Genomic DNA, 13,623 nt, shown 5'->3' with positions numbered 1-13,623 from the left:
CTACGAGCGTAATATTTCAAAAAATAGTTAAAGAAGTTGGAAGTTAGTTAATTTAACGTTTTTATTACTCAGCTGTGAAAGATTCATCAAAGGAATTTCAAAAATTTATGAATAGTAGAAATAAATTATTGAGTAAAATTGTTGAAAACATGGAATTAAATAAAATAAAGAAATTAACTAATAAATATTGTAGAATATGACATTGAATTTGTTTTAATCGCAAATATATATGTAAATTACAATGAAATAAATTTCTTTGTTCAATGGAAAAATAATATATAGTGTGTTTTTCGATTTCTTGTTACAGACAACACTGTAAGGCTTAGGCCTAAATTGGCCCATATCTTATTTAAAACTAAAATGACATATTTTCATTGTATTGACCGTGTCAATATAAAAAATATATCGGGACAACAATAAAGATTCATTGCGAAAAACAAATTCTATTTCAATCATATATTTTTTTAAAAGAGAAACATGCACAAACAAATTAATTAATATTATCAACCCTTATATTAATTAATATTATCATTAAATAGAAATCACATGCAGTCAGTCCTAATGTCCGTTACCTGCTGGCTCTCTAACGACCGAAATGAAATATTTTAAATTAAAAATATATCGGTTTCGATTTTTGTTTTTACATTGTTTTTAGCATTAAAATGTACGCGTCTTTTAATCCCGGATTGAATTTAAAATTATAATTTATAATTTCGTCATTTAACGAAGTCCACGAATTATTTTGACTTTTTATCGCGCAAACATAGTGACCGGAATTAAGGCCTGAACCGTAGTGGTAAATCACGGACGCCAGTGTGAAATTAAAGCCGTCAATTTTAACATTATTTTCATCGAAAGAGTGAATTTCATTTAAAACACGATTTCCTTGGTAACGCTTTAATATTACTATTAGATAATCCGATACCGAATTTAATTTACTTTTAATATAAATATTATTTTCCCCGCATTCTGAACAAGTTATATCCGATAATTTATAGTCGAATAACGATAGAAAACTAACCGGTTCGTTATTTTGCACAACCCCGAATTCTAGGAAGTACATTACTTCAGGATTAATGGGAACGTCATCCCAATAATGATTGCAATTGAAACATTTTCTAACGAATTTAACTGTGCAATCAAATAACTTGCTCGGAATGTAATTTTCTGTTTTTAAAGCATTTATTACGAACGATAGAAATTCTTGCGCGTCTTGCTGAATATTAGCGTTGAAGTTTATGTCGCTACCGTGAGCAATTAATTCGCGGAGTCTTTTGGTGTTAGATTTTTTGGTTCCACGAGTTATTCCGGATTTTAAAATATTAAATAATTCGCAAGTTACACTCACTTTTTGGTAGTTATCGCGAGTTTTTGGATCCGGGAAAGTTAAGTTTATATTATTGACGAGGTTATTCGTTAGGTTAAATTTAACGGAATTTATATTAATCAAACACTGTGCCACAACATTCGCGTAACACGAAACGCCGTCAGAATTCGGTAAGCCAAATATTTCCGTTTTAGAACAAAGTTCGCGATTAACATTTGATTGGAGAAGGGATTCTTCTTTTGTTAAATTGATGGTGGGGGAAACGCGAATATTATTATTCGCAGTTTGCAAACGTGGTGATTGGATCATTTTATTTAAACGACGGTATTCACTTATCGCGTCCGTATCTACTTTTATTTTTGACGAATCGAAATCAATTAAATACAAACCGGTTAAATTAGTGACCCGCGAGAGAGCTACATAGTGCATACCCGGTGCAAACACTTCTTTACCTAAACTCGTGAATAAACAATCCAAGGTTAAGCCTTGAGATTTGTGGATGGTTACCGCGTACGAAAGAGTCACCGGAAATTGTTTCCTATGCACGTAAATATTTTTTAACAACAGAAATCGCGCTTTAACCCTTTCTAAAGAAAAGGGCTTGTTATTCACGAGAATTATTAAAGTATCTACCACGTTTCCTTTATAAACAAACCGTTCAACTGTACCGATTGTTCCGTTTACAATTCCGTTAGCAATATCGATATTTCGTTTAACCATTATTTTCGCGCCAACAAATAAATTTATTGTTTTAGATAAATTAGCCGTACGAGAGACGTCTTCCGAAATTTTATTAATTAAAACGTTCAAATCTTTTATTTTTTTATTCGAGAGTTTAAAATTATAATCAATTTCATCGATGCTATCTATTGTGACTATTTCTTTCGCAAATTTATGTGAATAAAGTTTATTAAAAGTTGTGCACTGAGCTTTAGTCGCGAAGAGACATAACGGATTTTTACCGGAATCGAGTAATTCTTTATAATTTTCAATTACATTATTTAAATCATTTTTTGGCAAAACACGCGAGTTTAATAGTGCGATGTCTTCTGCGCAGATATTACCTGACCGAATATTGAGCAAAGTGTTTACGAAACCGCTTTTATCATTTTTCTGTCTCACGTTAATTTTTAATTCGTCGTAGTCGAACATCGACCAAAGATCAGCAGAACCGATAGACCCGAGTTTGGATTTGCATTCGATGCGAGTTAATTTTTTAAAAACTTGATTACCTTTAACTGGCTGCAATTGTAACAAATCACCGAAAAGTAAAATATTAAAATTTCCGAATGGTTCATTATTTTTGGCAATTTCCGTTAACCGAAGATGAATATAAGCGAAAACGAGACTCGAAACTAAACTAATTTCATCTATTATCAACAATTTCATGTCTTGAAGAACGTGCCTAATCGCCCGACAGCTTTCGACGTTTAATTTATTATATTCGGCGGTTTGCTGGTGCTCTACCGGGAGCGATAAAAGCCGGTAAATGGTGACGCCATTTACATTATATGCAGCCAGGCCGGTCGGAGCCGTTATAGCCACTGAAACAGTGTCTTTCTTAGGCGGAAATGTATTATTAATCCAAACTTTTAACGCTTTTAAGAGATACGATTTACCCGTACCGCCCACACCAGATACGAATAATTTTATTTGACTATTGCATTTTTTTTGACTTTGGTCGATAAGTGTTTTAGATATTTTATTAAAAATCCGGCTCTGATCTTCGTTTAAATTAAATTTACTATCGCGATCATCAATGTTAGTATACATCGCCGCGCAAACTTCCAACATCGCCACGTCTGCATCCTGCACTTCTCGGATAATATTATCCTCTTCTAAATTAATGAAATTCTCTTCTTTGAATTCCGCAATTTTACTCTGAAGTTCTTTGATTCCTTCTTCAATCATAATTAATTTATCGTGGTAAGTCATGGCCTCTTTTAATTCCGCGGAATAATGGTCAAACGCTTCTTGGTACGTCCGAAAACCTTTTAAAATATCCGATTCATTTCGCCACGGTTTAAAAAGAAGTAAAAGGGAATGATAATACTTATTGCGGTCTTGTTCTGTATTTAACGTTTTGTAAATGGGGTGTTGAATCACGTAAGGTTTACCGCGCTTTCTTAAAATAACATTATTTTTTAATTTTATTCGGTTTTCGGCTTCTAATTGATCGCGGGAAAGATCGTGATAACGACAGAAATCGTACAAGTTTAATGTTTCTAGATTGTCGGGTCGATTCGGATAATAGTCGTTCAGCCATGACTTCAAATATATATCCGTGGAATTAGCCGGCATATTTTTTAGTTCATTATACGGTTTTAAACATAGTTTTCTATTCTCGCGAAACGTGGTGCTGATATATCTCATATCTTCCGATTTACCGTACAAATGATGCCCGAGTAACCGATCCACTGTTTCGTATAACCCGATCTGCCGATGCGTTAATTTTTTTAAGCCTAAACTCCACAACGCTTTTTTATTCGATTCTTTACATATATCAGCCCACAAATCTTCTAATTCCGTTTTTTCATTTTTAGATATATAACTAGTTACGTAAATGACTAATCTCAAATCACCGTCTTTAACAAATTGCACGTCAACGTTAAACCCGCCGGAAGCTAATAGAAGGACAGGGTTGTAGTCATTAACGCGAACCTCACTTCTCTGTCTAGGCAAGTCATAAACACGTTTCGGACCGAAACCTTTAACTCTAGACGCGATTGTAGAAATTATGTCATTAATTATTAATTCGTCAGTAACTTTACGCGGAAATCCAAACCGACATCTGGTATAAATTTTTTGTTTAACGCGATATTTACGTTGACAGTATGAGTTGCACTTATGCATTTGATATTTCCGAACATACGAGTGTAAGACAGGTGACTCTAAAGGATCCGGCAACCGAGCACAAATGTATGTATTAATAAAATCGGCAACGTTTTTTAAGGAGACGTTATTAATTTCCGGACTATCCCGAATCCACAATAACATGTGGTAATGCGGCGCTCCCCTTTCTTGATATTCTACGCGCCAAAAATAGTGCTCTACGAAACCTAATACCGGGTTTATTTTATCGTTAATTAGGAACTTGAACATATTTCGGATGAGACGGTGATAATATCTGCATACGCTAGTCGGATCTAACGCACATAACTCCCCGGCGGACATTTTCTCCACGTTAGGAACATCTTTATTAATTTTGACAATGTATTGCAATAACTCGGAATGATCATATTCTGCACATGACAAAGTTACAAAAAAAGTCGGCGCCCCAAAATCGCGTGTCATGGCATTGAGTTCTTGGCGACGACGTTGCCAATACTCCTTAGTACCCCGTAACGAACTAAATAAATTGATTAAATGTTGTTCCAACTGTTCATCGTTTACGGTAACTTTAGTTAAAATATCATTGACCGTGTACGGTTTGTACGCGCGAACGTTTAACAAGTGGGCAATGGCCCCGCCAAGGTATTTAAATTCACTGTCATTTAACAAATGAAATAAATAACAAGGATCCGCCGAAATCGCCCGTCTTTATTCAATATTCGCGTTTTACGATACTCAGCATCCGACAGAGGAATATTTCTATTTATGTCAAATTTTCCGAACCTGCCTTTAGGAAATAGATGCGGAAATGTTAAATAATCTAAATTTTTATCAAAAACCGACACATACTCTCCCTTCATTTGCTGCATTTGATACGATTCGATTTCGCTCGATTCAACCGCGCTCATATTTATCGGATGAAGGGAGTGAAAAGTATAAAATCCGGTTTTATAAAAAGTTGCACTATCTACTTTTTTTATGGATGCCCCGGATACATCCTTAAAAGTATATTTGTTACCTATATTTTCGTTAATATTCGGTAATAATTTTACATTTAGATTTACGTTCGCGTACAACGGGTTAATTTCTTTTAAAGCAGCAATCGCTTTGTAAATTTTATTCGCGCTCACTAAATCTCGCCATATGACTCGGTTTTGAGTAGGTACGCCATTAACCAGTACAACCACTTCATGATTTTGGGGCAATTCATTCGGAAGTAGGTCCACGTTTTTCTGCAAAGGGAGGGGTAAATAAGTGACGCGACCCTTTAACCCTTTAAGTTTTTCACTGACCGCAATTTTCCCTTTTTTCGGTTGGAGACGAATTACACATTGGAACGATTTAACTAATTGGGTCAGCATTGTTTCGAAAATATTCAGCTTACCAACTTCTTCTGGCACGGTATCTACTTCTAAACAGTTATACGCGGCGCGTCCGGGAATACAATTTTGATTCAATTTTCGTGCACAGTATGTACAAATTTTAAGACCGCGTCGGCGAATATTATCATAGTTTTTATTAATATTAAGAATTATAGATTGCCATGATTTGTTATTGTTTTTCTTAAAATTTACGAAATCTTTTAAATCCTCGTCATAAGTTAACACATTGCAACACGCGCAAAAATTCTCCGGAAAAGAACAGACTGTACGTTTTAAGGAAGATAGGTTTTTTTTATATTTATGAAGAATATTTATTTCATTGGTGTCGCAACTAGTAGATGGTACGTACTTCTTAAATTTATTGGTGTCGATTTTAAGTGTTCCGAGAAACTTTTTTAAATCTTTAACGGACCGTAAAATAGAGTCGACATTATTTGCTTTATTAATTCTTGTACTTACACGATTAATTTTGAAAAATAGATTACGTATGATGTAAATCTGTCTTTTTATGTTCCTAAACGCGGTGTAATGTACCGACAATTCTGAAAGAAGTTGTAGAAGTGTACTGCATTTGAATATACTGTTGTGTGAAGCGCAGTGTATGGTGTGACCTTTTTTATTGTGATGTCTGTACCGACATGTGTTTGCAAGCTTTTTGATTGACACAGTATTTATACCGCCCTGAACAAATTCAACTAATTTATTTAAAATAGTGCTCATACATTGTTTTGAAAATTTACACGTGATACCGCAAGGCCATTCTACAATATTATTACCTTTAGTAATGTACTTTTTTAAATTGTGTGCGTTCACGAAAACGTGCTGACTATTAGCAAGTAATGTATGACCGGGAGGAATCGCGCTATAAGAGCTTTCGAAGAAATAAGGTTCAGAATGGGCAGTGTGTTTCTGTTTACCTCCGAATACTTTCACGATATTTTTAGGAGTTAGAGTTTTAATTTTATTGATTTCGAACTTATTAACGGCCTCATCAACAACGGCTTTTAATTTATTGTTTAGAAATCTTAAGTATGATCGAGCGATTCCGACTAAATGATTAGAATGTTTTATCAGGTAATAAAACACTGTGCGTTTAGTTTTATTTTTGACAATATAATGTTTATTAACTTTACTATTTAGCTTTAAATTTGCACATAATCTGTTTATTAACGCGCATTCACCTTGAAACCTATTTATCTTTTTTCGTGTCTGTATCCGTTTTTTCAATAAATTAGCGAATGACACCGAGGGCTTATTTACGTTTTGTCGAGTCAAAAAGTACCGGATATTTCTTTTTAAGTTGATAACAGCTCGATTTCTTCCATCATAACGTTTTTGTCTACTGCTGACTTTGTTTCTTTTCTTTTCATTGTACTTTCTTTGTGTTTCAGTTTTCTTTTCACTGTTTATTCTGTCTTTTTGTTTCTGCTTCCTTGCTATGCCAACTTTATGGACAACATTGTATACTCTTTGCTTCTTTCTTTTTTGTTCTGAATGAGCTGTGTCATATTCTCTCTGTTTCTTCTGTATCTCCTCTTTATGAGATAAATTATACTCTCTCTGTTTTTTCTTTACTTTCTCTTTATGAGATAAATCGTACTCTCTTTGTTTTTTCTGTATCTCCTCTTTATGAGATAAATTATACTTTCTCTGTTTTTTCTTTACTTTCTCTTTATGAGATAAATCGTACTCTCTCTGTTTTTTGTTTATTTCCTCTTTATGACATAAATCGTACTCTCTCTGTTTTTTGTTTATTTCCTCTTTATGAGATAAATCGTACTCTCTCTGTTTTTTGTTTATTTCCTCTTTATGACATAAATCGTACTCTCTCTGTTTTTTGTTTATTTCCTCTTTATGAGATAAATCGTACTCTCTCTGTTTTTTGTTTATTTCCTCTCTATGAAATAAATCGTACTCTTTCTGTTTCTCTTGGATTTTTTGTTTATGTTCTAAATTGTACTCTTTCTGTTTCTCTTTAATGTGTTCTTTATGTTCTAAATTGTACTCTTTCTGTTTCTCTTGGATTTTTTCTTTTTGTCTAAAATTATATTGTTGCTGTTTTCTTACTATTCCCTCGCGATTTTTAACGTAGTACCGTTGTTGCTTAGTGGCGGCGGGAGTCACAGTAGTGTAGTTCTCGAGCTCAGCAGTGCTGTCAATTGTCTGTCTAATGCCCGTTACTAAATTTTTAATTATTTGCTTTCTTTTTCGATATTTAGAAGGCATTTTTGTAAAAATATAAACATAAGTAAATAATTAATATAGAAGATAAATACTTAACGTATATTTTTTCTTAGATTCTGAAAACAAAAACAAAAATTATTTTTTAACTTTGTAAAAAGAAGTGATTTTGGTTTGTTGCAATAGAACTTCAAAAAGTAATGTATCCGATTGGGAATATTTTAGTATAGAAAAAAAAAAAAAATGGACCGCCAGAACAATAGTTGACCATAACTACAAACAGTAATGGAGGAAAAAAATTTTTAGTTATCCAAGCTGAATATGATTTATGGAATATATCAGATTTGCAACTTACACAAATAAAAAAAAAACAAAAGGAAAATTAAAATTATGTAAATAAAAAACCTGAACTCAAACGAGAATGAATTTTCAATGACCGAGAGTTGAAAAAAGACTGTGGAAGTATCTTCAATCTTGGAAGTTTAGGACTCATGTAATCGTATTTCACACTAAATATAATAAAGCACTTTGACAAAATGTTTCAAATAAAACCTATTTATTGAAGTATAAAACTAAGCTCTAGTAATCGTGAAAGTGAAAAACTACTTAGTAAAGTGGTTGACACTTTCGGTAACAAGTTTATTATCGACTTGAACTAATTTGGGCGATTGGAATATTTTCCTCACCAGAAGCAGGCAAAAAAAATGTTGCAAGTAGATCAAACAAAGGTGACACTCCGAAAAACAGATAGAAATAAATAAATAAATTAGGGGATCCACATCTAAAAACTACATCAGGCAGGTAATTACTTTATTCTTTTGATCAAGCAACTAAAACAATCTAAGCAATATAATAATAACTTGTCGAAATAAGAAACTGAAATTTAACAATTAATCAGAACTAGGCTTAGTTTTTGACGAGACATCAGCAATTAAGGTGCACTCAATCTTACTAAAACAAGCTTCTCACGAACTTTGAATATTCAGCTACTTTTTGAAGTAAATTATATGAAACTAAGAAATAACAAAATATCTACTTACAAAATTAAGAAGAATGTATGAATATGAAGTCTTCAACAAAGTTGCTTAATAAATAATAATATCGCAAAAATTGCTAGCACTTATTTCAACAATTGTTAAAAGACGTTTGATTTAGGTTAGGTTTTATCTTTACTTCTATTTTACAGTGTGTACAAACCATAAAGGAGAGGGGAATCAACTATTATAACCTTTATTAAGTAAAACACTATTTTTTTGTTCACAACCTCAGACAAAATAATAAAGTATAGTAAAATATATTTTATTAAGTTAGGAATTAGTTGTAAATATATTATCAGTATAGACATATCGTTGTTCTTTTTAAAATTTTAGAAGTTTTCACAGTGGGGCGCGCTAGTTGATGTAGATAGCAGGTAACAATGTTTAGATACACAGAAGGTTACAATGCAAAATAAATAATACGGTGTGTCTGCGTGCTTTTTCAAACAATGGTGTAATATTTATAATAATTAATAAAGATTTTTGAACAAACCTGTAATAATAAAGTCGTTGTATGTTTATTTTTTAATTTTAAACATTCTTTTGTGTTTAATTGTTCATTCATGAAAATCAGATCACCCATCGATAATTTGAAACGATTGCAATACTTTCCCTTAGTAGAGTAAGAGCAAGATGGCACTCGCAAATTTTATCAAATTCGGGCCAAGGTTTACCGAGTTAATAATGATAATTTTAGAGTGGCTTAACTTAGGTGAGGCAAACTCCCCTCCTTGACTATCTTCTTATCATTTTCCAAAATATTCTAAACCATTAAAAGTCTATTCTGTAAAGTTTCTATTCTGGTTTACAGGTTTTGTCAACATTTGGGATAAGCAATAGTTTTATGCACTGTACTTTAATACTTTATATTATTATTATACCAAGTTAGTGGAAGGTATCTCAAATCAAATTAGTATCAAATTAGTGAGTAGAAGATAAAGACTAAAGAAAAGTTAGGGAGGAATATTGCCAAGTTGTTATGAAGAAAATGCAGACTGGGAAAAGTTATGGGGGATTAGTGAACAACTAGCCGGAAGGTGTAGAATGAAAATAAAAAAATGTTATAAGTTATGTGGGAATGGTAACAAATTGGAGGTAAGAAAATGGATATTGAGAGAAATGTTATGGGATGAAATGATGAATGATTTCACATCCCATGAAGAGGTACAGTAAAAAGAAAATTGTGATTACATTACCTTCTAGTAAGAGCGGTGAGATAAATTGTGATTACATTGCTTCCTCTGAGGGATTTAAGAGAAGTAGAGCTCTGATCGCAATAACCTCTTCCAAAGAGGGAAAGAAAAGTTATCTACAATTAAAGTTCTTCTGCCTAAAATTTAAACTGCAATAACGGCATGATTGCAATACATCCCCTTTGTAGGTGTGAGATCAGAAGGCACTTAAGTGTCACGCACTCTAAATTCTTCTTCTTGCGAAATTTAATCAAAAACGGGTGAAAATTCACAGTGTTATTAAAATGATTAATAATAATAATAATATATTAGTTTGAGGCGGTATTATTTACGTAAGAAAAGTTCCCACAGAAAGTATATAATGTGTCGAGACCCTCAAAAGTCATTACTACATTAATTCTCATTCTAATGGCGCTCTATTCATGAAAATCAATTCACGCGTTGATGATTTGTAACGTTTGCAATACTTCCCTTTAGTAGATGTTAGAGCGTGATGGCACTTTAATGTCACGTAGGAAAGCTTCAACTACCCCTACATGCTAAATTTTATCAAAATCTGGCTCAAATTTTCAGAGTTATTAGTAATAATAGTTTTACAGTGGCCCTTACGCGCGTGGGGCGAACTCCCCTTCCAAAGATGCCCTCTAAAATTTAAATCTACATAAAATTTGGAAAATAATGACACTTCATTCACGAAAAGCGGTTCTATAGCGACGACCGATTAAAACGATTGCAAAACTTCCCCTTAGTAGGTGTAAGAGCAGAACGTCGCTTTAGTGGTACGTAGGGGAGCCCGAACCCTTTCACCCTCCCAAATTTTATCAAAATCGGGCCAAGATTTACAGAGTAATTAGTAATAATAATTTTAGAGGGGCCCTTACATAAAGGGGGCTAACTCCTCTCCCATTCGATGTACAGCGCCAAGACCCCCAAAAGGCACATCTACATAAAATTCCGAATCGAATGAAACCTCATTCATGAAAATCAGTTCGCGCGTTTAGGCGCTACGTTGTTTACAATAAAGGTAACAACAACAACAAGAAGAAGAAGAAGAAGAACAAGAACAAGAACAAGAACAAGAACATTTTTTGAAAAAGCCGTTTTTGCTCATTTTCGGCAACTTTTTTCTCGAAACCTATTAGATCTGGGTTGTTGCAAAAAAATTACAGTCATAAAGGAGGGTTTGCCCTTTATTTTAAAGAAAATTTGGGAATTTTATCTTTTATAGAAAAAGAGAAAAAAATTGTCAAACTTGGGTGTTTTTCAACGTTACGCTTTTACGTGCAGTTTTTGATGATCAACCCTTATACAACTGTCCTACCGGACAGTTTTAATCACTTATTTCTATTAGTTAATCGTAAAACAAGTGCCACGTTTCAGACACTTTCGCCGAGATATGTGTGAAATCCGTGCACTGACTGAGTAAAAATCAGCCTTTGAATCTTATTTGTCCATTTTAGCACTAAAAAATGAACATTTTTGAATCTATGAATAAACATATTTAAAACTAATCTCCTGACGGCCTAGGAAAAGTAAATTACAAAGTAGGATAAAAGGAGAGGCAAGAATAATGACGGAGAACAGGAAAATACCTGAGTCCACGGACAGCTGTCTCAGGGTCTCTCTTTTAGTCGCCTCTTACAACAAGCAGAGATACTGTGGATGTAGGGCCGGATTTAGATGAAAAGAGGCCCTAGGTTATTCCACTTATGAGGCCCTTTCACCTCCCATTTTTAAGTTTGTAAATTACATGAGAGACAATAATTAAGATCACTTATTTCTATTAGTTAATCGTAAAACAAGTGCCACGTTTCAGACACTTTCGCCGAGATATGTGTGAAATCCGTGCACTGACTGAGTAAAAATCAGCCTTTGAATCTTATTTGTCCATTTTAGCACTAAAAAATGAACATTTTTGAATCTATGAATAAACATATTTAAAACTAATCTCCTGACGGCCTAGGAAAAGTAAATTACAAAGTAGGATAAAAGGAGAGGCAAGAATAATGACGGAGAACAGGAAAATACCTGAGTCCACGGACAGCTGTCTCAGGGTCTCTCTTTTAGTCGCCTCTTACAACAAGCAGAGATACTGTGGATGTAGGGCCGGATTTAGATGAAAAGAGGCCCTAGGTTATTCCACTTATGAGGCCCTTTCACCTCCCATTTTTAAGTTTGTAAATTACATGAGAGACAATAAAATACATCACTACTGTGATATTAAAACTGTCCGGTAGGACAGTTGTATAAGGGTTGATCGACAAAAGTAAATTAAATGAAACATGTTGTTATTGGTACTGTTTTTAGAATAGTGTAATTTTAATTTTGCTAACAATTTGAATGTAGGCCCCTCTTGATCTTGAGGCCATAGGCTGAAGCCTAGTTAGCCTATAGGAAAATCCGGCCTTGTGTGGATGTAATCTTACTACCCATCCACAGGGAGAATAAATTTTATATATTTATGTATTAAGATTAAACAAAAACTTCATACGTATTAAAAAAATTAAATTAAAAGTACAAAGTGCACATAATAAATCCAATCCCAGGATCTGTTAAGATTTTCAGCATAAAAGCAAATATATTGCAGAAATAACATTTGTAAATAATAACTTTCTCTTACTTCCGCTAGTAACGGAGATTTTCGCAATTTTAATTCTAGATTTTGAGTTTTAACTTGAAATATCCGTTTGGAAAACCCCGGCGTCCAAAAATAATGTGATTTTTTGGAAAAAGGTGCGTTCGAGACAGATTTCCAATCCCCCTTGACATCAGCTTGCACTGTTAGCCAGAACATTGTCTTTTTAGTTATTAATTTTTATTTAAGATGGCCTTAAGAATGTTTATGAAGTGCACCAGTTCCATCATAGGCTTTTCTCTTTTTTAGAATCCTAGGGTACGTTATATTAGCCAGCAATTGATTTGTTAAATTTTTAAAGAGCCAGGACTCTGTGGGTATGTACTCGTATATTTGGAGCAGGTCATGACAATGTCTTCCGGACAATCACAAGTTGTGCAGAGAGGGGAAGCCTCTTTAACTATTTTATGAAGATATTTTTTACATAATGGTCACTGCGTAGTCTATTAACAATGGAGACATTCTGTTTGGAGCATGATCTATCGCGCAACCAGTGTTTATGACCTACTTTAGGGACTAACGATTTATTAAAAATTTCCCCTTAGGAAATTCTGTGTAAGACCTTTGCCACTTTTCATTTATTTTCTTTCTAAAGTAGGCTTTAAAATCAGAATAAGGCAGAGACACCGATAGTAACGGACCGTTTAATGCGGCTTGTTTCGCCAGTATATCCACACATTTGATCAGTACAGATTCGCCAACTTATGTTCTTAAAATGTCTTTGATAGATCTAACCATGCTCTTCAAAGATGTTCTAGGAATAGAATGAAGCAGGTAGTTAGGTGGCAGGTGTTTATGAAACACATTTATGAATGAAACCGAAATCTCTAAAACAGGGAACCCAGATTTCACTTGAGTAAAGATTATTTTCATTTAGCTAGTGTATATGTAAATATATTTGAAATAATGGAAGCGAATAAACTTGTGTTTCATACATCTCTCCTTGCTCAGTCCTCCATAGATTGTTGACCCCAAATTAAAGGATTTTCTCCTATGTTTAACTTAAACCCTAATAACTGCTCCCAAAACCTGGGTA

The 13,623-nt window shown here is 33.6% G+C and overlaps 1 protein-coding gene and 1 long non-coding RNA gene across 3 annotated transcripts in view; one reads left to right on the top strand and one right to left on the bottom strand.

Moving 5' to 3' along the window:
* Positions 1–13,623, top strand: part of hig (locomotion-related protein hikaru genki) — a 781,895-nt gene that overhangs the window by 26,175 nt on the left and 742,097 nt on the right. The window lies entirely within an intron of this gene.
* Positions 311–8,932, bottom strand: LOC141449690 (uncharacterized). Its single transcript, XR_012455649.1, has 2 exons — positions 8,763–8,932; positions 311–7,841 (listed from the first exon to the last, which is right to left on the bottom strand). It is a non-coding gene; the product is annotated as an uncharacterized lncRNA (long non-coding RNA).

This window comes from Rhodnius prolixus, unplaced genomic scaffold (assembly GCF_049639745.1).
Source record: "Rhodnius prolixus isolate KJV_2025 unplaced genomic scaffold, Rpr scaffold_2, whole genome shotgun sequence".
NCBI classification, from domain to species: Eukaryota; Metazoa; Arthropoda; class Insecta; order Hemiptera; family Reduviidae; genus Rhodnius; species Rhodnius prolixus.
This window is presented reverse-complemented; position numbering and strand designations above follow the sequence as displayed.